At 47.2% G+C, this 27661-nt stretch overlaps 1 long non-coding RNA gene across 1 annotated transcript in view; it reads right to left on the minus strand.

Moving 5' to 3' along the window:
- LOC308054866 overlaps positions 1-27661 on the minus strand; it is a 47603-nt gene continuing 19942 nt past the window's right edge. The window contains exon 3 of the long non-coding RNA XR_013924260.1: positions 1-27653. This is a non-coding gene — a long non-coding RNA (uncharacterized lncRNA). The remainder of the gene's footprint in view (positions 27654-27661) is intronic.

Consider the following 27661-nt stretch of genomic DNA (forward strand, 5'->3'; position numbering starts at 1 on the left):
TATGAAATGGGGTCAGAGCTGATGGCAGCAAGTATCTAAACCTTAAATCCTCGGTTCATCTGGATACCTGGACCTATGCCACCATCCAGAAGGAAAATTGCTTGGACTGCTTGGGGCTGAGACCAACGTGGAGGTCCCTGTGTCACCACAGTGGCCATGAATCCATGCCATCTGCTGCTGTGTGAAGGTGTGACTGTGGTGCTCTCAGAGCTCCAGCAGACTGAGTTTGAACACATACTGCCAGATTAGTTACAGATATGTAATCACATCTATACACCAGAGAGACTGCTAACGGCTGACGAGTACAAGGAAGGTGAGGAGGACTGGAAGTGTGCAGGAATGCAGATGGACTGGGACAGATCTTTAAAGCAGTTCAGTGTTAATTGCTGGGAGAACTCCCCAGCTGATCCTTTTACTAGTGCTGGGTTTAAGCTATCTAATGAAGAGGGGAGGTGAAAGAAGTTCATCTTCAACAATTGCCACTTCACATCCTGCCTCCTTACTTGTGGAGGAGAAAGTATTTCATTATCTCTGTTAGCAAGAAACATCTTCCTGCTGTTTTTAAAATGCAGAACAGGAATACCTATTACAGTGCTTGGGTTTCCTCCACTGATACTGCCAAGTTAACCACTTCCGTGTGGGAGCAAGTCTGTGCCAGTGCTCATATTCCTGGTAGAAATAAATAAATAAATAATCTCCCATAATTCCTCCAAACAGACAACTACTTCACTCAACCGTCAGGCTGTCAATCTCAGCAGAGGTTTCCAAAAGGGACAAAGTCAAGTGGCTACCTGCATCCCCTGATACATTTTTGAGGCCAAACAGCACTGTTTGGCCAGCCAGTCTGGGCTCCCAGGCCAGAGACAGGGATGCTCCCCACGTAAATCCTTTGTCCTTTCTGCAGCCCTGGGCTTAAATTATGTTAGTAACAAGTGATAGAGGAAAGTCTGTGCAGGAAGACGGTTCACGGTGAGAACTGGAGCCTACATGGAACATGCATTGACCTCTTTCCCATGCACCCATCATAACTCCACACCTTTACTGCACCATGACAGTAGGAACTTGTGGAGGGGTATGTATGTGTTTGTGTTGGTGCACTACAGAACATGCATTCAAGAAGCACTTGACCTCAGGAAGAGTCATAAATAGTCAAACTGTATGTCTTAGTCCACCTTGCATGATCCTCTGTTAATAGACTTTGCACCTTGGCATCTCTTTGCAATGCTTTTGGGGAACTTAATGAAAAGCAGGGAGGGGAGCAGAACAGTAGCATCCATCAACCCAAGGCTCCAGGCTATTAGGAAACAAGACAGGGTTTAACACATTGGAGAAAAAAAGCACGGGGGACACTCTGCAGCAGGGTCACTCCCAGCAATATGTACACACATACTCAGATGCTTTATAAGGCAGCAGAGTCAGCATTCACTCTACAACTGACCTGGATTGCTAATGCAATGAAGCCCAGGTCCCACGCACTGCTCAGAGAGCATAGTAACCAGCACACTCCTGGGGCAATGCACATGTCAGCCCCATGTCCGCTCCAATATGTGATCTGAATGGGGTCAGACATCAGGTCTAGTGGATTTTCCACAGCTGTCCATTAGAAAGCAGCTTCAGAAAAGAGAAAGGAAACAGGCTCCAAAAAGTGACTCATGAGGAGGAATTAGTAACTCATTAGCTCTGGGGTTTAAGCGGAGAGTTTACTGGTCCTGTGGACTAGGGAAACATGCAGCTCATACTAATCCAGCCTCTTTCAAATGACAAGGGAAACAACCACCAAGACAGAAAAAAACCTTTCTGGATGGATTGACTCCCATCCAAGGGTGGGAGCTGCACTGCTGAGAAAGCAGAAAGAGATGGTGTGCTTCACTTCAGAGGCTGGTGGCAGTTGTGACTGACAGACATTCTGAAAGGAGGAATCAATCCTTATCTTTTACAGTATCTCAAGCTCAGATGTACCATGACAGAGCATGCACTTGCTTGGAGCATGAATTTTGAAATAAACCTCTTTTTTTCATTTTGGACACAGTTCGTTGCTGATGCTGTTGCAGTACCACAAGTCCATGTTCTCCAGAATTTCTATTGGGCTCTGAAGCATGAGATTCAAGTCAGTAAGGCAAGTTGTGGTTATTGATCTGCCACCAGGGTTTCAGCAGAACACACTGTGTTCTAACAACAGTTGGTCTGTTGTTAGAAGTGCTGGCATACCACAGGAGATGCACTGTGCACCTTCTGAGATCGCTGTAGACCAGACAGAATACTCCAGAACATCTCATCACCAAAAGCTTCACCAGGGGCAGTTGAGTCCCAAACATCAACATTACTATGAACAAATCGCACCCCAAGGTCTATTCACAGTATTGAAAAGGGGTGGGCATCAGCTGCAGACTCCAGAGCTTTCCACTGAGTGGACTGCTCAACTGAATCAAGGCCCAAGACAGTGTGGAACATGGATCATTGCACATAACATAGGTACAAAAGACCACCTGTCTGTCTAGTGTCTGGCGCTGTGAGCAATGATACCTCCTTCCAGCAGCTTGTCCAGAAGGTCTCTGGGAAGTCCTGTCCATACAGTTTTTGGGGATGTCTTGGATACTCTAGATTATTTCAAATGGCTCTAAAGGCTTTAGCTAATGAAACTCAGTTAGGCCCTGAATCCTCACCCCTCAGCAGTGGACAAAAATCAGGTTAAGCCAAACCAGACGTTGCATTTGTTGGGCTGAACCACCCTTCAGATTGCAGCGGCTGCACTGATTACATCTCTGTTGGCTGCAGCAGGGTGTTCGAACACCCAGCACACACATAAGACAACCTCATCTGGGTGAGTGATCACAGGTTTCCCCATTTGTAAACAGAATGTCTCTGCAGAGCTTCCAATTCTGAAGGAAATTTAAGGCATCTACATTTACATCGTCTGCTTTTAGCAAGATGGATCCCTCCTCCAATGCAAAATGCAAGAGCCTTCACCTCTCTGCTGTGTTTTTTCACAAGCAGTCAGAGGAATAAAATAGGAACGAGTCATGAAGAAACTTCTTCCTGTAACAGTAATACATGAGCAGGGAGATGCACATCATTCAGCCTGGTTACTGGCATGTTAAAGTAAAAAAAAAAAAAAAAAAATATAAATAAAATGCATCCAACTACACAAGCCAGTGTCAAAGCTATTTAAGCTTCACCCAGCAAAGATTCATGGATGAACCTCTACAGCATCCTCTGCTGGATCATCCTTCTGCCCCAGAGCTAGTAATTCTTTCTTTCTGCAGAGTTATCCTCTGTGATTGCCGAAAACAGCTCTCAGCTATTTGGGATTTACTTACTGATACCTTTATCAGGCTTTCCATACATTCAGCCCTTCCACGGATCAAAGTGTCTCACCTGTATTCCCAATCCTCAGTTACATCTGTGCAGAAATTTTGTATATTGTTTGGGATGTAACAAATAACAGATGCCTGTAGGTATTCACCTTTTGCTAAACAAATATCCAGACATGAAATCACACCAGATTACATAAAATAGTAAAACCATAATGAAAGAGTGTAAAAAAGGATACTTTTCGATGTTAAAATCATATCTGTCTATATTTGGTGATCTGCTCTAGTTTTGCAAGTTGTGGTGACTCAGTGTCTGCTAGCCAAATCTAGGCAGGTATCTGAGACAGTTCTATGTCAGGGCACTGTGGGACTGCCTTTCCCAGTACCCTCTTTTATCCACATTTTAATATATCAAAGATTTTTCATCCTTTTATACAGAGCTGTTTGCTTTGCTGGCTGAATTCAACAGTAGGAGGTACGGAGGAGTTTGGACTACTGAGCTTCCACTCGAACCCAGCTTCTAAGCCCAGAGAGGGACTTCTCACAAGCTGGTATAAGCAATGTTTCTCTCGGGTTTTAGTTCACTCAGTCTGGCTACTACTAAAGTTAGCCAGCAGCCTTCAGTTCCAAACAGGAGAAGGACTAGGGTTCTACACTAAAGTAGTTTTAGCAGCAGCTTTGCTGTTTTGTTTTTTTTTAAATCTATCCAATGGTTTCTTTACTGCATACAAACTTGCAAAGCTTTCCCTTGCAATGTTTTTATAGCCAGCCCAAAGCTCCCTGATGTGTTTGTAATGAGCCCCATGTATGTATAATTTAGGATATGTTTAATCTCTCTGCCTCTGTAATAAAAAATATACTGGTTTGGTTGTTTTGGGGCTTTTCCTGAAATAACCTGGAAAAAAACAAAAATGATGGTGACCCAAGAATCCCATGTGGTTGAGTCAGACTGCTCCAGTAGGGATAAGGAGTAATTGATGTACCAGAGATGATGACCTTTGCTGGGCTGAGACTGCATCTCTTTGTTATTCCTTTTTTATTTTGCTTGAAGTCCTATCTGCATGTGGTTTGTTTGCATCCAGCCTGAGATGGATGGTGCATAGATTTAATGAGGTTGTGTTTTCCCACCAGTTCCATTTGTAGCCATTTAATGTTCAGCTCCGAGTAGCAGATTGAGTTAAAGGCTATTTAAAAGTCTATGATGCAGACAAGCATTCAGCCCAATTTTTATTCTTTTACATATTTGTTAATAAGCCTCTCCAGGGTAAAGGTGAAGCCCACAGTTCACTGCTTGGAGATGAAGCCAATTTGATACTCCTGGATTATGCTGTCATTGCTAAGATACTCTGACATGCAGAGCAAGCGTGTATCCTGCACAAGGGTAAAAACATCATCATGGCAGTGTTAATGCTGTGAAAATTCAGGCAAACCTGCTGTTCTGCTGAAGAAGAAACATTTTACGGAGACATTGAGAATGGGATGAGCAACAGTGAAGGGTGATTCTTCCCTACACTGATCATTATGCACAGGGAAAGCCTCGGCTCAGGTTTCATCTTGCCAGATCTGAGAAGAAAATTTCTGCTTGGTCTCTTGCACAGGATGCAATTCCCTGGTTAAATGGAGATGTCAGGAGCTATTATGAACTTGTCCTGGTAACTACACAAAAAGCAATCTTCTAGCCAGGAGGCAGCTCCATTCACATGAGTTTGGAGATGTCTGCTTCTCCAGCATGTCAACCTGCATCACCTGTTTTGTAACCTTTCTGTGGCTACCATTGGAAAGCACCTAGGAAAATTAATTCCTCATAGGCCTGGAGGCATAGCTTATAGATGTGCTGTGCTGTTCCCTCAAGCTCTGGCAGTGATGGACAACATGCATCTGAAAATCTGCATGCTTACCCAGGAAGTTAGTACCTTTGCTGCTGAAACTGTGGCAGACAGCATCAGCTCTCTGATGTTTGCACTGTGAGCCTTAGTTTGTCTGGTACTCACGTACGCTGGCACAGTCCAGCCTTATCTACTGTTTCGCCATGGTAAAAGCATACCAGAAGTGAACAATTCCCAACCTGTGCTGCCGCTCCACCTCAAAGCTAACAGCAGGTTTAGGTCTGCAGGTGATGCACCCAGCTCTGTACTGTAACACCCAGTTGTATTGCACAAGCCACACATACTCTTCATCCTCCATGTGGCTCATGAAAAGTAGCACCTACTAATACCCTATGCACACCTGAAGCACACAGCGCGTGTGGAGAAAGTCAAACGTGGCAGCAAGTGGTACAGTGACTTGCTGCACTGCTCTGAAAATCCTGACACCTGCGGTGCAGAGGCTGAAGTGCAGCATCCAGCAAAACACACTGGCATGCAAGCCACGAGGCAGAGGCACTCTGCACACCCAGAACACGGCAACATACACACAGTATGCACCTTCATGTGTGCACTCTCCATACAGGGAAGTCAGGGCTGTGAAACCAGCTACCGCTGTTCCCAGGAGTCTTTCATTTAAAGGCACCATAAAGTAAAAGTCTAAAAAGATGTGGCAGAGAGCTAACTGCCTTTGAAGCAATTTTACTCTAGATTCCCTCTTGGTTACTGTCAGGTTATTCGTTTTCTCTGTCAAAACCTTCTTATTCACTGGGAATCTCAGCAGGGTTCTTCACTTGTTAATATTGCTGATTAAATTTCATAGTCTCTAACATAAATATTCAAAGAGACTTTCCCTCTTCCCACCATTTAAATAGCACAGGCTGTGCGTTGTACAGGAATAAATTGGACAGGACTAAAGCAGAGCTGCTTGCCCAGGACACACACAGCTGAGGACAGACATCATATCCAACATTCATTCCCAAGCATTCTGGCAAGACCCCCAGACTTCCCAACACTGGGCCTCCCAACCCCACAGGCCCTGGTGACCTACCTGCTTAGCTGCCCCTCCTGCTCTCTGCAATTGCTATGTACCAGAAAGGATGCAGGAAGTCTTGTGTCTGTCTCCAGGACGTTCTGGCTGAAGTCCAGGCCTCACAAACCTGCACAGGAAGAAGGAAGAAGGTGAGAAAAACCCTCCTGTACATGTTGTATTTCATTACAAATAGCAAACCTCTGTGCTTCAAATGATGGCTGCAAGGCAAGTGAGGGCACCGTGAACCAGGGCTTGGCACTTCTCCAGGATTAGCATCTCTTTCCTTTGCTGCCTCCAGATACAGTCTTGGCAGGGGAGACCTGGGAAAAGATTGCACCCCCTGGCCCAGTGAGCTGTTCTATGGCTGAGCTAGTGATTTCAGCCTAGGGTCTCCTCCCCACCATCACCATCTGCTTATCCTTCTCCATTTGCTATTTCATACATTTCCCTCCTGGAGTGCAAGGCTCTGGCATGTCTCCCCAGCCCTGAAGACCTCATGCCAGTGCGAGGAGAAGCTAGAGCTCTCTCAGACAGGAGTCAGGCTGCAAGGGAGAGAGCCCTGTCCCAGCACTCACGTTGTAGAAATAATTTCTTTGCAGGCTACAGTAGTAATTCCTCTCCCACTTATAGGAGAAAGCTCACACTCCTTGAAGGGCTTTACCTCTTGTCTTACTAGGAGTTGCTTAAGGAGAGCGCTTCTAAAGAGGGGCATAAATCTTTCATGAGGACTCACAAACACACTGAGCAACACCCAGCCAAGTGAGAGTTCAATGGGCAGCAAGGCTGCAGGATGATTATTTCCTCAGCCCCATCCTACAGGGAGGGGGCCATTGTTCAAAGTGCTAGGACAAGAGTCCAGAAGGCACGAGGGGCACTGAAGTGAGCCAGAGCCTGTGCCTCCTCCTCTTCCTTTATCTCACAGTTATCATTGGTTTATTATCACCTGAGCCAGAACTATATCTTATCTTCTCTCCTTCACCACCACATCTTTCTGTCTGTTTCTGGACAGCAGGAATGGCATTCTTTTCCCCGTCATACAAAAGACTATGAAACCTGGTAAGTATTGATCTCAGGTTCGACATCATCAGCCAAATAGTAACATTGCTTAAACAAAGTGGGGGGTGCAGGCACAGTGTGTCACTCCTTCTGCTGAGGACAGCCACGGGGAGTATGGCAAGATTGAGAAAAGCTGTTATTGATTCAGCTCCACATTGCAAAGCCCTTCCCCTTCCTGCATTAAGGGCTAATTTTAGGCTGGGATGATTTGATGATGTGGCAACGTTCATCATGCAAACCCATTTCATTTCCCACCCAAGATGGACAGACAAGGACAGCAAGGCTCCAGTGGAGCAGAGCAACACTGAGTGTTGGGCGGCAGCAGGGTCAGCACACCTCTATGCCATCACAGCATCATCTAGTGTCCTGCTGCTTCTCCACTGATGTCTCTACCTCTCTCACCCTGTCCCCAGATGCTCTGGCTTCCCTCCTGCCACAAGCAGGAGGTGTGGACACAGGTGATGACACTTCAAGAAGCATCAGCCCCGCTCCAGCAGCATTGCCTGGTGCAAGCGAGGCCCCAAGGTGCCATGCACCCAGCAGAGGTTGCCCATGCCATGGGGTAAGCTGAAGTACACTGGGGTGCTCCGCAAGTTTGTGCCATTCAGTTTTCTTTGCACAGCAGCAAGGGCACAAGGTCAGTTATGAAATCAAGGCTTGTCCTGAAACAAAGTTGGGACTTGAATTGAAGAGCAGATTCTGTTTTCACAGAGCTCATTCCAGTGACTCTGTGTCTAACTAGAACTGCATGTGCAGGAGCCTGGAGCCAAGGCAAGGCTCTGCCCTGAGCTGTTCCCTGGAGAGCTGTGGAAAAGCAGGGCAGTATATGAGACACTGCTTAATGAGAGGATTGAGCAGCAGAGCAAGCTCATCCCAGGAAGCATGCCTTTGGTCTCTCCTTCATGCTGCCACACCACAAGCACTGCAAAGCAAACAGCTGCTAGAGTTGGGCCAAGAGGACCTGCACAGAGCAGGAGATTATCCTCAGCCTTTTCCCTAGACATGCAGAAAAGATGAGATACTTTATCACTGCAGGACAAATCAGTTCTTTTCACAGGCTCCTGGGAAGAGCAGGGGAGGACAATGCTCCCATCTCACCCCAGCATCACACCTTGGAGGCAGCAGAGCTACAGTTCACCCTGGTCTTTATGGCTTTGCCTGATGCTGCGGCTCTGATGCCAGCTGAGTCACATTGCCATCAGACCCTGACTTAAATGACAGTGCAAAGCCTTGATGCTGTCTGGTCTGAGCAGGGTGAGGCTGCTGGCACAAGCCCAGCCACTGGCCCTGCACACATCCAGCAGAAATACTGCAGATTGCCTGCAGCCAGGCAGAGGAATTAGAGATGATGGAGGAGCAGGGACTGGGCAGGAGCCAGGGGGAAGGGATGCGGCAAGCTCACAGCTAGATAGAGCAGCATCCCTTTCCTCAAAGGGAAACACCAGAAACATAGGGGAAGCATGTCCCTCTCTCACCCTGCCACACTCACACCAGCCCTACTTCCTTCCCCACCACTGTCCTGGTCACCTTCAGCCCACCACCCCTTGAGAAGCACTCATAAGCCCATGCTTCTCCTTGCCCCTTAAGATGTGCCATGGTGAGGGTGGGGGGAAGCAACCCACAGAATAGACAATTCTCTCAAAAGTCTGTGTGAGCTCATCTGATGCTTTGAACACCCAGAGGTCCAGAGCAGAGCTGCACAGTCATCTGCTGGGGGCTGGACCGTGACTGTTGAGCCTGCATGACATGGGCTATGGGCAAGCAGCAGGTCTGGGTGGCTTCTCAACAGGATGCAACCCAGGAGCCAAGGGCGAAGACAAGGCAAGCGAGGGCAGCAGCAACACTAGCAAGGGGCATGCTCTCACAACAGCCCAAGCAAGAACAGCAAGCCAAGAAGGTTAGGGTCAGGGCTGGCCAAGTATGGGGCTAGACACAGGAAAACCTGCAGTATAGATCAGTCAAGGGCTTGAGCTTAAATGCAGGTGCAACAGGTGTATGGAGGGAAAGCTACCTACCAGAAGTTTCTTGCAGCCTTTTCTCACAACTGATCTGTTTTCCCTGCAGTCAGACCCAGCTAGTATGGATGGCCCAACCCCAAGGAGGGGGCGAAGAGGTTGCCCAGTTCAGTACCATCCAGACCCTGACCATGGGGGATGCTCAGGGTAAGGAGGTGAAAGTAGGGGAAAGGGGCAGCAGTCACAAACTGGGGATTCACTGCTGTGCATGCAACAGATGGCCAGCTCCAGGACTGCTCTCGGGGCTGTGACAGCCTGCACCAAAGCAATTCAGTTGCTTGGATTACTGTCCAGTCCAAAAGGGCTGCACAGTCCCTGCACCACCACACTTCTCTCTGGCAACTTTTACAGCTCCTGCCTGCTCATTTACTCCAGTGCTAATGATAATGGACTTGAAAGCATCACCCCATCTTCACAGAGCTTTTAAAAACTCAGCATGGGAATACAGAACAAGGAAGAAACACGCAAGACAACTGGAGAGAGGCAGGTAACACCAGCCGAGATCCTTAATGATCTGGCTGCTATTTTATCAACACTGGATTGCTGTAGAGCCTGTGTTCAGAAACCAGAGCAGTGCGAAAAGCAGCACTTTTTCCCCAGGGTTCTGTCCAACACCATCTTCAGCAACCACAGACCTTAGCATCAAACCCAGAGTCAAGTTTCAAAAGTTTTGCCATTTTGGGGGTGAAGAGAGGTTTGTTTTCATTGCTATTTGAACAGCCTTATTCTCAGCACTGGCTGCCACAGGACCAACAGCATTTATCTTTCAGCAGTAATCTTCCTGACTCTTGGCATATGAAGGCATCCTTCCTAGCCAAGGGAAGGTGGAGAGGCAAAAAGTCTCTGTGCACTCAGGGCAATCTGGGAAACAGCGATCTGAGCAAACCTGGTTAACCAACAGATACTGCAGGCAACAGTGAGCTGTTTGCATGAAGATTTCCAGGACTCTGCCTCCCATTGCCTTCAGTGCTCAGGGACATCCCCCAGCCAACACCACCCTGCTCCGCTCTCACTTCCCCGAGCTGCAACAAGCTTTGTCCCTGCACAGCTCCAGCTCATTGCACATGGGTTTGCAGCCTGCCGACAGACCTCAACCAGACCTGCCGTTATTTTCAAGCTGAACCAGATTATGCTAATGATTTATCTTTCAGGAAACAGTACCAAATGTTTCAAGTACATTCACTATTTAATCTTCTGTCACTAATGAGCCAAAGCCACTAACTTTTACTGTGCTCTGTAATTCTTTCTCCTGCAAGTAGTTCCACAGAACATCTAAGTTTGCAATTCAGTATAAGAACACTTAATTATCATTACTGATAGAGCATCATATGCTCCTAATTTGTGGAAATAACTTCAGAAACAAGCATCTTCTTCAGGGATGAAACAAATCTGCTATTCCAGCTCTTTAAATTTGGTAAAGATGAACATGCTAGAATATGTTAAAGTGCATCATTTGAGGCACACTTCCTTTGATAACTTTGCTGTTTTCAAACGGGGTCAATAATTTTGGTTGCCCACCTCCAGCAAAGTGGGGTATAAGTTTGCAACTACTGTGCAGAAGGGATCAACTTACAGGAGGCAGTGGGAACAGAGACAAACTCTCTGGAAACCCACTCCAGTCTGTTGAAATTTGTGCCCCTTGTTGAAAGCCAAGCCCAGATAACATGCTCTCTTCTCTCAAACACTCAGGCTTATTCTTGGTTTCAATCTGATAGGGGAGAAGGGGGTTCACAGCAACACTGGAAAAAGCAGGCTAGAGGCAAACTGAGCACAACAGGGGCTCCTGCAGAGACAAAATTCTGGTCTTGAAGCAGCAGTGGCTCATGGGGATTAGTAACTGACTTGAAGAATTTAAAGACAGCCATCTCTGGTATGCCTATCACCATTTCCAACAGCAGACAGCAAGGAAAGGCTGCAAGAACAGGGTAAGCATCTTTGGCATGTTTTCTCATCCCCCAGTGACCTGTGGCTCAGGGATTTCCCAAGCCTAAGATGGTATCTTCAGGTTTAATGGTCCTTGATGCATTTTTTATCCATTAATTTGCTCAGCTGCTTTTCGAATTCATGCAGACTGGTAGCATCCACAGTGTCCTCAGCTAACCCCCATGCTAAGTCAAGTATTCCCTTCTGGTTGTTTACAAAACCAGGAAAACTTTGGAAACCAAAGCTCGCATCTCTCGTTAGCCTACAGCAGAACCACAGTGCAGCTCTGGCTTCCAGTTTGATAGCAAAAGGGATGCACAAGTGATGGGAGCCAGCCCCTGCCTAAGCAGAGGTAGTGTGAGGAAATGCTGCTGCTTTAACAGCCAGAGAAATGCAAAGTGATTGCAGAAATACTCGCTGTTGCCCCTATCCTCAGCTTCGGTCCCTTGCTGCTACAGAGCTCCCTCAGAGGTGAGATTGCCCAGGCCTCCAGCAATGCTGCTCACACTGCATGTCTGGAGGTGTGCTGGCCTCTTGCACAACTCATCCACTCACCTCCCCCTTCTCCAATCCACACAGACTTCCCTATATTCCATGCAGGTCTCATTACTACACTCACATGCATCCCTGGATCTCTTCGTTTCGCTGCTGGCAATGATCCAGACTCCTCTTCTGGCCGCGCTAGGGCCCTGAGATAATTGTCTCTCCAGTCCCATATCTTGCCCCATAGCAAGGCACAGTCAGGTCTGGCATGGCTCTGAGGTTACGCTGCCTCCCATAACCTTGGCAGAATCTGCAAAAGAAGGTGTAATGTAGCAGAGGACAGCAAAACCCTGGGTCAAGAAGGATTCATCCCCTTCCCTGGTATCTTGTATTGCATACTGTATCTTCCAGCTTTAAAACCTCTCTGACTCTCTATTTATATCAAAGGAGCATACGGGCCAGGAGGAGCAAACAGACCTATTAGGGAGAACTGAGCTGCTATAAATAGTCCCATCAGTAATTAGCTGCAGAACTACTTGTTAAATAGGAAGCACATAAACAAGGACTGAAAATACTAGGGATGAGATATCCAAGCCATAGTCCATGTCCCACAAGGCCACAAGCTCTGAACAGTTTTAGAGTACTGCCAGGGAGTGAGAACAAGCCTTGCGTCCCCAGTGGATCCCAGGGTAGAGCACACAAGGAGGAACATAGTGTAAAGACCTTGAATACTTACCTCTGACTAGATGTTAGATTAGGTCCACTTTCACCACATCTCCATCCATCTCCATGGATGAAGGGCCATTTTGCTTGTCAGTTTTTGACCCATGCATCATTTCCAGCTAAAAAGCCATCTGCCCTGCTGTGACCAGGAAGCAGCACATCCTATGCCCTGCAGCACTGTTGTCAGGATAGGACACACAGCTAGTACCAGCTGGGACCAACAGATCGCTCCTTGCCAGGGGCTGCCACCCCACCCTTGTTTCTACAGTCACTTTGCTCTCACACCTTGCTATGTTGCCCCACGGCCACAACCCATGCCTGCTCCCAGCCACAGAGTACAAAACTGTCCACACCTGCTTCATCTGCTCAGCCCCAGGTTGCAGACGTCTCCTTTTAGGTATCTACAAGGAGGTGCCTACAACTGAGCAGGTGTCTCCAGCGAGGACAGTACAGACCCTAGGGAGTGATTTGCTCTCCAGCCCCAGTAAGTTCTAGGGGAGCTCAGGTCTCATGTAGACACAATTGCTATCCACACTTACCCATTGCTGTCCATACACAAGGGCTGAATCCATCCCACAGCTTTTGCATCCCTCATGCCTTCATCTCATCCTTAGGTGATGCCTGAAAAAGAACGATATGTCACATCTTAGCACAGCACAGGGAGGCAGGAGCAACTGGAGGAGTTTTAAGGTTACTCTGAAGCTGAGAAGACCTGCCTGGGAGGCAGGAGCAGCCCCATAAGCAGTCACCCACACCTCAGCCTGCATGTGCCAGCCCTAGGCAGGCAGGACACAGAGCCTGGCTGTGCCTGGGCCACTGCACTTGCTTTGCTGGGCTGCAGTAGATGGACCCATTTGCCTACCAGACCGGCAGCAAAACTGGCTTCTTGTGTGACTCAGACTCCTCTCTGGGAGGGACATGGCCCCAGCCCAAAGACCTCCTGATGCCATTAGCAGCATCCCATTGCGCTCCCCAGCCAGCTCAGCTGCACAACACCCCGGCTTGTTCTTTCAACATGGGCACTTGAGGGTCTTGAGGCCATCAGGGCATAAATGACAGGGGATAGACATGTTTGTGTCTTGCTTTCTATGCACATTTTCATAAGCACAGTTATGGTCATCAAAAAAACCCAGGACACGTTCAACCTGCTCAGGCAAGCAGGCATGATTTGCTCCCTGGAGATGCACACTACTTTGCAGAATAAGCAAGGGAACATCAGGCTCAGCTAAGCAGTTTGCATGTGAGCTGGCTGAGCAAGGGTAGAGCTAACCTGGGCCAAACATCTGCAGGACATCATGCCAGGCTGCTCCCCACCCTGCAGGGACCACTGCAGGGGAAGGGAGAGATGGAAACTTCAGCTGGAGGAGAGCAGGCCCCTCACCAGCACAGAGACTTTGTTAGAGGACCACCTCACAGGGACATGCAACCAGATGCAGGTTGATTGCATGGTGGGCTAAAGTAGCAGCACAGGTAAGGACACAAAGAAAAAGCCATGCTGTACTGCTCCTCCAGTAAACTGTCAGCAAACTTGTGTAGAAGCTAAAAAAATTTCCTGTGCTAAGCAGCCTGTGGACCACTTTGTTGGCTACAGCAAAGGACTCAGCCCTAAATAAATCCAGATAAAATCCTAGATAGATCCAGATAAAAAGCCCAAAATATCCCACACATGATACACAGACTTTCAAAAAAGGCACATCTCCTTTGTCTGCAGGAGCCTGCAGTCCAGAGGGCTTGGAAGAGCCCCTGTGCCTCACACTGGAACCCTTGACATGTATTCTAATAGCTTGTGCTTCCATTCCTGGATGGATATCATTTTGTTTGGTGGTGCTGGATGGTGATGCTTCCCTGCAAGTGGGATAACTGACTGAGCACACACATTGGGTAACACACCAGAGCATCAGCCTGATTGAGAGACCAACAAGTCACCAAGAGCTGCTTGCATTGCTGATGGCTGGAGATGGTCAGGAAACATCTCCAAAGACTACAAGAGACCCACACGTGAGCACTATGAGGCAGAGATTGACTTGCCTGCATTTGGTAATCTTGGCCAGCAGCCTTTGCAATCTGTTTTTGCCATTTGTTTTGTGCTCTCCTGTTGCTCTCTCTATAAGCATGATACCCAAGAAAGGCCAATCCACATAGGACCCAGGGTAATTTGGCTTCCCTTTAAAGCACCTTTCAGCTGAGAAGGGTTTGCTGGAAGTAGTGACCCACAAACAGTGCCAAAAGAAGATGATGTTTAACTTCCAAGTCACTGAGTTTAATGGCACACTGCAGCTAGGAGTTCCCTAGATCTCCATCTGTGACAGGAATCATTTCATTCTGATCATTCTGAATGTGCTCATTTTAACACCTGTTCTTAAGGCACATTGGCTCCCCATCATATCAGGAGCTCACATCTTCACTGTGTGTTAACTCCTTCCATATTTTCCTTGTCTCAGGCCAGTAATTCGAGTTTCCTGGACTCTCTCCCCAACACAGCTTTGCCTCTTCATGTGCATAGAAGTCCCCATTTTTGTAACCACACTTTACAGCACCCCCATTTTCAATTCTGCCCCCTCACTCTGAATTAATCTCACATGCAGCTCCCTAAAGAGCTCCACTATTTGTCTGAAATGTTTTCAGCCTCTGAGAGGGGCTCATCCATCAGCTGGAGATTTGGCAGCTTTCCTGGGACTGTCAGTTCCCAAGAACAAACAGCTGCAAAGGCACCATCCTCTTCCCGGAATCAGGGAGGAGCTCACATGGCTTCAACCCATCGCAGAGAAGCAGCCAAGCACCAGAAGCTGCCCTCGAGCCAGCAATGCTGAGCTCATGGGACCATCCCTGGACCAAACCAGTCCCCTGCTTGTCTCTGCTCAGCTTGGAGACAGCAGCACTCTTCAAGCAGCATCTCCATGGCATGTTCAGACCCAGAGATGAGCCAAGCACAAGATTGCATGCTCCATCAGGCACAGCCAAGGACACTGGACTTGTGTCCTAAAGGACACAAATGCTTGAAGCCACATATACAACAAGAGCCTACTCCTTTGTGCGTCCCTGTGCACAAACCATCACTGTGAATCTGTCAGCTGCTTGCCTACATATGGAGGAGCCCATGTCTAAGGAACCAGTGCTGACCACACAATACTCCTAGGAGTCCTCCAGCTGTGAGCACATCTTGTTCCTTACAGCAGGCACCATTCCCACGCCTGGCACCAAGCCCTTCACCAGCCCAGCTCTACAGCTTGTCCAGCCAGGATGTCTCTGTATACTAGTAAATTAAATGCACCCAGGACTGTTCTCCAGCACTAATGTCAGCTGGCGTCATCCAGCCCATACCCAGACTATCAAACTGTCTTCAGCCTCTACACGTGAGCTCAACACACAAATTGCTCCTGAGCACAGTCCCTACCCAGCAAAACCTCCCTGCGCCCATCCAGGAACAGTTTGGGAGAGCATGATTTCGCCTGAACCAAACCCATCTAGAGATGATGGCCATCCAGTGACAATACCTTCACACTGCTTAGCTCACTAGAGCTGGCATTTGGCCTCTATACCCGCAGGGAGACAGTAGAGTTTTCCCGCAGGATGGAAGGGAGAGCTCTGAGCTTGGTGTCCTGGTGAGCCTCAGCCATGCCTCCTTCAGCACAGCCTGGCAGGGGAGGCAGACTGCCTACATACCTCCAGGGACAAGGGGTTGCACCCAGGGTGCCATGACTGGTGGCTCAGCAAGTTGGAAGCATGAAAATTGTGTTTACTGCCTTGTTGGGCAAAAGTTGCACACCCACAGAAGTCTTAAGCAGGTTCTTCTCAGGGAGTTGTGCTTTTACATATCACACATTCATGGGAAAAAGGCTTGCTCTGTCCTAGAGGAGCATACCACAAGGAGCACCAGTGCCCTTGGCTTAACTCTTCCCATCCTCACAGTGGCCCTGGTGCCTTGCAGGCCATCATTTGCCCCCCACCCCATTGCACACACTGAAAGGAAGACAGGGCCATTGTGAGCTCCCCCTTCCAACAGCAGTTTTGTAGTGAAAATTTGCAAGTCCCTAAAGCAGAGCAGAGACAGACCAGAGGCCAGGCGTGAGCTCCAGCCTTTGAGAGAGGTTGGTGCTCACAGACTCTCGTCACAGCTGTGCCTCTGACCACTGGTGGGGAAGACAAGAGCTCGAGTCACCAAAAAGGTCCTTCCTTCACAGCACTTTGCCTTTGCCTCACTCAAGTTCCTGTTGTGTCTGCCAGGACGATTGCTTTGGGTTTTTTTGGTTTGTGGTTTTTTTTTTTTTTCATTCAACCCTGAGAAGTCATTTAACAGCTCTGTTATTATTCAGAGCTTACATAAAACTCCTCACACAGCAGAGGACTGCACAGCCTCTTCACTGCTGGCTCACCATCCACCAAACACCACAGGGCTTCTCCCTCCCAGCATGAGGGGACCTTATTTGCATAGACAGCTTGGCACAATGCAAATGCATTCACAGTGATGCCTTGGTCACCTTGAGTTACCATAGCCCCTGGATCTTCTGCACGCTCCTGGAGGGCCTCTTCCTCTAGGTCTTCCCTGCTTCCAGTCATCCTCTTTCCATCACCTGGCAGAGGCATCAAGGAAAAGCCAAGCTGTGGTGTTGAGAAGAGAGCCAAGGGTGCTCCTGGGCTCTCCAGGCAGCAGGACCAGACCTCAGGTACAGTGTGGAGGCTGCTCTGCCACGGTTTTCTGGGGAAGCTGCATCCATGAGTGAGTTAATCTGCATACCCTTGGCAGAAACACCACAGACTCTGGAGAGATGCACCATTTTCTGCGGTGAAAGGGAAAAGCCCACAGAGGAAATAAGAGGCTGGAGCTCACCATGAGGAGGAGCTGGGCATGGCCTGGAGGTGGGATACCCAAGTGTCCTTAGCAAAGTACCATCAGCAGCTCTGAGAACAGCCATGGAGAAGAGGTACCTGAGGCAGGGCTGGGTCTCTTAAAGAGACTCCCAGCAGGCTGGCATGGATGCTGGTGAGTGAGCTGTCTGGCAAAGGCAGCCCTCTCATGAGGGCCCAAGTCAGTTTTTGGAAAGAGGAAATGCCAGCATCAGCAGGCAGCTTGCAGGTACCCATGCTGGGACAGACAGAAGAAGCAGCGTGGACTAGTATTCCTTAAGCACAACAGCTAGACAAACTTTCCACCCATCTTACCATACATTCAACCTGCCCATACCTACCCAGTATGGCTATAAGGATAGTTTGTGACATCAGAAGCCTTGCTAAAAATAAATATAAACAATATCCACTGCTGTCACAGCACTATCAAAACCAGCCGGCTGCAACAAGGCTTTTACCATCACATACCAGGTTAACTTCAATAAGTGGCTCCCACACCTTGCCCAGCACAGCCACCGATCCCCCACAAGGTTTCAAAAGTTCACCTACTGGCCATGCTGTTTCTCCATCCTCTTCAGTCCAGTCCACCCTGCTGCTTCTCTCTGCTGCATTCAGCCTCTTCCTTCTCCAGGCGCCTCTTCTTGCCTCTCCTGCATCCAGGGCACTCTCATTCCTCCCTCTGTTTCTTCTGGGTCTCTCTCCATCCAAAGCTCCCCTTCCATACCCCTTACAGCTATTTAACTACTTAGCAGGAACCAGCCACAGCTGCACATTATCCAACCCACTGCCCCTGAAGCAAGCCCACAGCTGTATATTATCAATGTTAATTAACCTGCTTTAATTCCTCTATAATTCCTCTACACACTGCTTCTCCTTTTTCCATGCAGCCAGACAGCACATCATAGGAGGCAACTGGGTTGGTCAGGCATGTTTGGTAAATCCCTCCTGGCTGTTCCCAGACATTTCTTGTCCTTTATGTGCCTGAAAAGGTCCACCAGGAGGTGAAGCTGACCAGCCTGCAGCTCCCCAGACCCTCCTTGCCCTTCTTGGATATGGATCTGGGAAAGCAGTGTCTAGCTGGATCATCTAGGGGAAGCAAACACCCTGCATGCACAATAGGCACAAGGGAGAGCCACTGAACCTCGCTGAAGGCCTGTGAAAGCTCCTTCTCCTCTTCTCCGTGCACGGGTACCTCAAAGAAGTCTAAGACCTTTTTTTCTGGAGCATCTCTGGTCTCTCCCTTTGGGAACCAGGAACATTTTGCAGCAGCCTGTTAAGATGCAGGGATGAAACACCCTTTCCCACCATCCTCACAGACAAATCTTCATTGAGGTTCTGTCCATAGTGACACAGGGAATTCAGAGCTGGCTAGGCTCAGCAGCTGCGGCAGGATGTGCTGGGACATCTGCACCACGAGAGCATGTGGGGAGCAGACACTCTTGGAAGAGGAAGAAATGCCCCCAGCCTCAAAGGAGACCACACAGAGTTTTCTGCACCTCAGAAAGTAAAATGACGAAACACAAGCCTGGAGGCAATACTCTCTTCTGCGAACGGGCAGGGGAGAGTTAAATAAACCCTTTTTTAGTCCTATTTGATCTGATTTGTCTCTGAGATCTCTGTTAAGTATTTTAGCTCATATTATAATAAACCCTGGCTTATTTACAGTTTAAAAGCATTTTGTTCCTTTAGAAAGCTCGCTGCAAGAACAGATCAAAATAGATCACCACAAAGCTCTGGCCAGCTCTTCCTTCACATTTCTTTCAACCAGAGCAATTCACCTGTCAAATAAGAGGTGCCCAGAGCAAGCTGAAATACTTTTCAGTCTCCAGTGACTGTAAAAGAAGTCAAGGCATCGCATCCAGCACCCACGGAGATGCCAATCCCTGCATACCTGTGAACAGGCAGCTTAACCCAAAGCTGACCAGTCACAGATCAGATCTTCTGGGTGGCTGCAGTGCTTCACACCAGCACCCAGGGCCACTCGAGACCCATCGGTGGAGGATGGACACAAGACCACCTGTTCCACATCCCTGGAACAGCCCACAGCAGTGGCCACAGTGCATGGGGCTGGAGGCAGGAGGGCAGGGAGTGATGCTGCAGCGCAGCCCAAGCCTGACATGCCCATCACACCAGCAGGACCAGTCTGCACTGTCTGAGGTATGCTTCGCCGAGACAGGAGAGCAGCCTGCCCATTCATCACCACGCTCATACACTTTGGCTAGTTTCTGATGCAGTTTCAGCCTGTTCATTTCTAACACTCCTACTGGTTGTTAGAGCAGCCCTGGGATGACAGCAGTAAACATTTGTGTTTGGACAAGCCAGACTTCTCAGCTTCAGCATCTGCTGAGTTTTACAGTTTAAGCTAAAATTGTCTTATGTAACAGAATCCTCTTCTGGAATTACAGCTTGGTTTCAGCCACTTCAAGCCACTGTCCCAGGAACAGGCCAAGCCCAGCTGAGCTCCTGCCCCAGGGAGCTACAAGTGAGCACAAGCATGGTACCCACGTCCCATCCCCAGGCTGCAGCCCTGCAGTGTTGAATTACCAGAGAAGTAATGTTCTGAAATAACCTTTGACAAGCAAGAAACCACACTGATTTCAGGATGGCTTTTGAACAATTTATAGTTCATAAGAGGACAGGCCAATAGTGGACAATGTGTTTAATGTCTTAGAAATCTGTGTATATAAACATTATAAACAGAACAAACAGGAGGAGCTCAAATTCTTCATACAAAGCAAAATTCTGATTTAATTGGCCTAACAGGCTTGTTGGGATAACTTATGTCTGGAATATTAATATCCAACTGTATAGCTTGTTCAGGAAGGGTGAACTAGGAGAAAAAGGAGGATCTCAAGAGCATAGCTATATTCACCGAGTATGAAACTGCAGGAGGAAATAGTCTCTGGGTAAGACTTAAAGAAGGAAAAACGTGTCCTACTAGAGCAGAGGCATACAGAAATTCAGCTAGGAAGAGAAAACAGACCAGCCATTTTAATGAGTGGTTCACAATATCATCCAAAACCCAGTATTTGGTGGTAGCAAGGGATTTTAGCTACTCAGAATTGCTTGACAAGGATCTTGTAAATCACTCATTGCCTGGCAAGTTTTATGACTGCATTGGCAGAACAGTTCTTACCCAAAAGGTAAAGCAGACAAACAAAAACCCTAATGCTGAAGTTTTTCTAGATGGTTCTGGCCAAAAGGGATGAAAAACAAGAAAAAAAGCAACCCAAACAGCTGCTTTATAAACTGCTAAAAATTGGTGAGGAAGAGCCCATGGAACAGAAATCTACACAGATACTGAAGAGAACTCATGGTTACCTAAAGAAATAACAACAACTGAAAACTATTCTGATGAGGAGGCAGCAGGAGGAATTTAGTAAAAGACCAGCTTTTCAAAACTAGAAACTTTGCACTGGCATCAAGCATAGGACAGAAGGGAAAAGAAAGGAAAAATACATCAGGTTACTTGGGATGGACAGTTAAGAACAACACAGGGAATTAAGCACAAAGTCAGAGGGTCTGGGCTCCAAAGGAGACCACCACCTCAGAGGACTTGAGAGGCACCCACAGCTGCTCTGTAAAGGACTGGCAGCACACAGAGGGTGATGGCAAGGGGTGCTCCAGCACCCCAACATGCACAAATGGTGTCGAGAGGCAGCAGTCACAAGCACGTGGCTCTTTGCTGCAGCCTTTACTCAAAAGGGAGCCTGGGGGAAGAAGTGTGACATCTTCAGTGATAGAAGGAAAGGAAGTAACAGATTAGGAAGTTAATTGTCATATTCGCTGGGTTTGACGATTTTCATCACAGAAGGCTTCCAGACTTGCAGGTCCAGAGCATTCAGCAGTTTTCTCCAAGAATCCTCCCAACATCCCAGAGAAGATGCCATGTCCAGAGATTTCTACACAGCTTTTGACACCATCTTGTATGACATTCCTATAGATGAGGTAGAGAAAGTCATTTAAGTTAAGCTTCTCTAGGACAAGTGCAAAACCATCTACTATTACAAAAAAAATCACTTGGGAGATGTTTTTAGCTTAAAACAGGAAAAGATATCAAGATGAATTCTGACCGTGGCCCAGTGTTATTCAGTGTTCCACACCTGACTTTCATGACAGCCTAAAGACTTTTCTTATTAAATCTGCACGTGGATCAACTTAGATCAAGCCAGGATTAGAATTCGAAATAACCTTGACAAGTTGGGAGAAACAGTCTGAAAACAATAGGCTGCAATTTAGGGAGGACACGTGCCCAGAGCCTATGTAAGAACAGTCCATTTCAGAAACACAGATTAGGGAGCAAATAGCTTGATAACACTTCTAAAATAGTATGAACGAAGGTAGATACCATACCAATACAACCATGCTGCACTGGAGCATATAGACGTGTTTATAAGATGGGGTTGAACAAACATCTGGAAAGAATGATCTCCTGACTGCTCCTCTGCATAGAAACTTCTTTTCTTATTTCTAGTTCAACCTTCCCTTAATGCTACTCGTGCCCATCACCTCTCACCTCCATTTTCCTGGATATTTTTTTCAGGGCTTCTTTTTATCCACTACTAGTAATTTTCCTTTCAATAATCCTTTGAATGCATTTACTTATTTTTAATGACATTACAATGGTCTGAGCAAAGATGTGTTGCATTAACATGTAAATATCCATTGTATTAATCTCAGCAACAAGGTGGATGCTAGGCATTTTGTAAGGACGCTTTCCCCCACAAAGATGACAAAGTGTGTTTGTTTCTGTATAATTACAAGCGGGAGTACACCTCCACACTTCACACTTCAGATCTGCCTGTCTATTTATTGCAGTTTTGGCAAATTCATATGTCACTGAATGGGACCCTCTTGTTTGGTTTCTTGACTTTTTTTTTCCCCTCTCAAATTTGTCTATTTTGCTGGTTTGAGGAGATTTTTTTTTTTTTTTAAGCTTTCTCAAACTTTTGGTCAAGCATTTGTGTCCCTTCTTACTTCAGCCCCTCACCATTTATCTGATCACAGATACCTTAGGGAGTCCAAACTAAGCATTCCTCCCAAACATTAAACCTGCAACCCATTTCAAAGACTTTCTTGTGCCTCTTGTTTAAGAGGCATTCTTCATCTTTAAGATCCTGGGAACAAATTCCCTAAAACACACAGGGAAAAGGTGCAGGGTGCAGACTGGGATGCAGTCCAAGTATCATTCATGGTATCTATTACATTTAGTCCTAGAGTACATTGCAGTATTAAGGTGCTGACATACTTCTTAGCCTTTAAGGTGTATTAAATATGAAATGCAATACAAAAAAAAATTACTCTATCCCCTAGAGAGAGAGAATTGTTAACATTTATGGTTATGGTGGCAGTGCAAGAGGCCTATTGAAGGCTACAGGGCCAGCTCTGGATCTGTTCACAGACCAGTAGACCCAGATGCTGCATGCTACCCTCAGCACAAATTTAAATAGCCTTAAAGACTTTTATTTTTTTTAATTGAGCATCTGGTGCATATCAGTGTATTTAAAGACACCCTGAGCCAATTCTGCAGCTACTGCTGAATATTGGTCCTGGCAAATTTTCTCTGGAGCAAACGTGAGGCGCCCTAGCAAAGCCAAATACACGTGGCGAGGACTCTGTTTCCTACAGGTCCTTGTCTCCTTACAGATCTCCTTACAGTGACTTTTTGTCCTGTGATGCTAAATTTGGGGCACTGGATGCCAGGGCATCGAGTGAGGCCAAGAACAACAAACAGCCATAAGACCTGCAGGATCTCTTTTTAGAGTAGCCAAGGACATCGGAGCTGGCACAGGGCTGCACAGACAGCTTTAGATTTTACTATCCTAAACAATATTGCACTAATGAAAAATACTGCCACTCACAATTATCTCCTTGTCTTGTGAATATGTTGAGCACTGCCAGCTCCAACACGGATCTTCACACCACTGAACACTTATTTCCCCTTCTCCATGAAAGCCAAACACATGTTCTAGTCTTCGGTCTCCACCCTTTAACAGGCCATTAGTCCCTGCAAGTACTGTCCCCTTAAGCTCTGACCACTAAATTCCTTTCAGAGCTGTCATAGAAGGGCTTTTCCCATACTTTTTGTAAATCCAAATATCCACTATCAACCAGACCCCATTAGTCAAATAGCTGCTAATTCCTTCTAGGATGCTGCAGAAGCATGTCGGGTAAAACTGCCAACACCACAACTGCCCATGTCTTAAGGCTGGTGATGTTTTCTGGCCATCTTTTCCTTTTTGCCTTATGAGTTCAGGCAGCTGGAACTGCTCTGATGAGTCTTTCAAGCTTTCAAATCCATCTGTTCCCGATACTCCGTGCTTCCCTTCATATCAGAGCCTCTAGAGTTGGTATTTTACACTCATTATCTTTTCCCCCATTCCATTTTTATGTAAAAACACATTTATCGTGTTTGCCTGAGGAGAAAGTATTTGTAGTTTCCAGTTCCCCAGTGCTGCCTAATGCTTATGCACACAGCATTAAACGCTGTGACCCTTCTGTCAGGAAGACAGCAGAGGTTTTGAGAGGGGTCTAAAGCCAATTGTTCTATTTGTGGTATACTGAAGGGTAATGAGTTGGTTAAACTTGCCATTTGTGCTGCTCTGATTCCTTGGTTGCATGTCCACTAGTGGCAAGCGCAGAAAGGGTCTCCATTCAGCAGCAGATCTCCATGGAGCTACTTGGGAAAGAGGCAGGTCAGAGGATCACACACACAGTAAGTGAGGTGAGAAGAGTCAGCAGCCAAAGATACACGTGGGTTGGGACTTGGGCACAGACCTGGGTTTGCTTGTTAAACCTAGCAAAGGGTTCACTAAGCTTGCAGGGAGAAAAATTTGATCCAAGAGAGCCTGAGACTGTCAGCTGGATTCCCAGATTTCCCATTCCAGGCTTCTTGCTTCCCCAGATCATAACCGAGAAAACACCCAAGGAGCTGGCCAGACCAAAACATGAGGAGTGGCCATGCACAATGCACAAGAGAAACTGAGGTAGGCTTGCCAGAAGGACTGATGTGTGAGCACCAGCCAGGGAGTATGACCTCATTAGCATGGATGGACACCACGCTCTGCCTGTGTGCAGGGTTGGAAAACTTCTCAGACTTCATAAGATCATTGTGAGATCAAAGACCTGTTTTCTCCTCAACAAAAGATGCCACAAAATTATTGCAAGCTCCCTTTAGACTGATCTAGTGACCCAGATCTCCTTGAAAATACTGCTATCAGTAAGGAGGTCACACCTTGCTTCACAGAAAAGGAAGAACAAACCCAGGGGTGGCTTCCCACCTTTCAGGACAGGCAGAAACATGACTCCCTTACAGGAAGAAATCTTGGAGATAACCAAGAGCTCCTGCCCTGACCAAAGGCAAAAAGCTGTGCAGACCGCCTGGGTCTGCTAGTATGAGAGTTGGCCAAGGCAGACCTATGGCTAGAAGTAAGGAAGCGAGAACAGAGCCAGGAGGTCCAGCAGATAGGAAAAAAATGGTAATTCTTTGTACATTTAGAAAGGTAAACGAGAAGACTTGAGTAATTACAGGCCTGTCAGTCGGGCAGGGAATAGCTGGCTGCTTTACAGGAGTTCACAGAAAATATACTTTATCAGCATAACCTTTTATCTTGATAGAATGATGAATCTGGGTGATAGTTAAATTAATAATTTAATTATAATTGAATGTGAAGAGCATATCATTTGTCCCACATGACATTATGACCAGGAAACTCAAATGGTAAAATCAGCATCACCCCTATAAAATGAACTGGAAGCATCACAACCCACTTGCACTGAAAACATGCTAGCACCAGGAGGTGTCCAAAGCACCCTGCAAGACACAGCTCTCGAATGGATACAAGCAAGTAAAACAGACACAGTCCTAAATCTCATCTCTAAGATACATCTCGCCTGATCACAGACATACCCAGTGCCAGCACCACCATCTCAGCTGCCACCTCAGACTCCATTTAGAACCAGAGATCACATCCAGCCAGGGAGAGCCCATTGGGAGCTTCAGCTCCAGTCTGTTTGCCTACAAGGGAGCAGGATGTACAGCTTCCTACCACAGTCAATGGAACAGGATTCAACTGTACATGTTGACTCACAGTGCTGCTTTGGACACCTCGAGGTATTCCAGACATCCACACAATGCTGACAGATCAAACACAGGGTCCATGGGAGACTTGTCCAGGTGGGGCACCTTGGGGAATCCAAGATAGTACTTAGAGACTGGTATTAAGGTAAGCAAACTAAGCCCTGGCAAGGTCTGGAGAGAGATTCAAGTGAAGCTAGTGTCTGCTTTACAACCAGAATAAGGATTCAGTTGCCCACGCAGGTCTCTGGTGCCATTTGAGATGCCCTGGAGACCCAGCTTTGTCTCCAGCTGTCATTCCAGAAGGGCATGGGACTCCAGTAGGTCCTGTGTCACAACCTCCACCCCTGGAGTGAATTCTTATGTACTCCAGAATCTCTCACATCCCTGGACATCTCTGTCTAGGCAAGCAAACCCCACCTCACCCCATACAGGCATACCACACCAGGTTACTGGGAGCTCCACCAGGGTAGCTTTGAAGTGTTTTCTTGTGTCAGCTTCACAAGTAGGGACTGGCAGGGGCCTGTGAGAATGTGATACACAGCTGCTGCTTCCAGCACTGCAACCAGGTACCCCTAGTCTTTCAGGCTCTGAGTTTTACAGGAAGAAGCAGTTGCTAACAGCCCCGCAGTGTCATTTAGCAGAGCCAGCCATGGGTTTCTCCATCTGTATACATTAGTACACGAGCTTGACTTGATGCTAGAGCATTCAGCGCTGAATGGTATCCATGTCTGGGCCAGGCATGTTCTCAGCAGGGACTGAACAAACTTCAGAGTTACCTGTGGGCATGTTCACATGGCATGATGCAGTGCCAGATGGATGTTCACATCTCCCATAGGCAGAAAGAGGCCCGCAGGTATCCCATTTCCTGGGCAAATATCAAAGCTCTGGGATATTGCACACGTTTATCTCACCTTCCTGTTGCTCTGATTAGGCACGCTCCTAGGGAATCCAGCTTTTCAGGGCACAGGGACTCCAGGCGGCCTTGTTTCTGATTCCCAGATGGCCTCAGGGAAGAATTGGTCAGCTCACACAAGCTCCTCCAGGTATGCTCAGTAATTAATGCAGTTACAGGCACCGGTGGAAATTTATTCTCCTGGAACAAAAAAAGGTGCCAGGGAACATGGCCAGATGAAACTCCAGGATCTTGTGACCACAGGCAGTGGGTAATTCACATGGAAACATCAACAAATGGACAACTGCTTTGCTAGATGAGACCCTGTCCAGGCTTCTCAGCAAGCCCAGGCAGAGCAAAGAAAACACAAGGACATCACTGCTAGCAAGAGCAGGTGCTAGATTACCACACTGTCCCCTGCCCAGGTTCTTGCTATGGCCTTCAAAAGCTGTTGGTTAATGACAGATGGATGACAAATCCAACAGCCACCAGCAAAGCTCTCCCCATCCAGAGTCTGCCCCAAGAGCTATACCCAGCACTCACTGGGTGACCCTCCCGCAGGACATGCCTTGTTTCTGTCACAACTCTTCCACAAGCATGCAATAAGATATCTGGTGAGGAAGGTGGTGGCACCCTGCCTAGGGGTAAATACCTGCCCACTAGTTCAGACCTCAAGTTAAAAGGATGGTAGTAACTGCAAACAATCTCAGATAATAAAAGGGATAATGGTTTCATTCCTTAATTTTACCATTGATAGGCTTTCTGACATGGAGTCTTTCCTAATACGGAGGCCAGAGAGAGCAGTAGATTTACCAAAAATATAATGGATTTTAAAGGTATGTGTCAGTGCTGCTTTCTCAGATCAGCCTGTGTCTGTGCTCAAGAATTAGTTTGTAAATAGGAGGTTTATAAAAAAATCAGAAGTTCATCATCAACACACACTCTTCAGGAACACACCAAGGGTTATACAGGTGCAATCTGGATCCCTAATAAGCTTTGGGCATGGTGTCTATTACCTCTTACTGGATAGAAGGGAGAAATAAAATCTCAATTTCTAGTTAGTCACAGAGATTTGATCAACACATTTGCGTTAATGTTCTGTATAGCACAAATTGCATAAAATCCAAAGAGACACAGAGAGCAAGTTACAGATGCGCCCAGAGCCCCAGTCCCACACTTGGCCTCTGAGCTGCTGCTTTTGGGAAAGGAGCATTTTTGCTTCTTTTTGCAGCACCTAATACACTAAAGTGCCAGCATAATATAAATGGGGTTCACTGGTGGTGCTATTGTGCATACACTAAATAGTCATAATCAAGTGTGAGAGAATAGCAGCTTGCCCATACCTGGCAGGGTCACAGTTTGCATCCTGTGCTTGCAAGTATATATGCTGTGATTAGTGTAGTTTCAGCAGGGTAATTTTTCACACATGCCTGCAACA

The sequence above is a fragment of the Falco punctatus genome (assembly GCF_963210335.1).
Source record: "Falco punctatus genome assembly, chromosome: 18".
Classification (NCBI taxonomy): Eukaryota; Metazoa; Chordata; class Aves; order Falconiformes; family Falconidae; genus Falco; species Falco punctatus.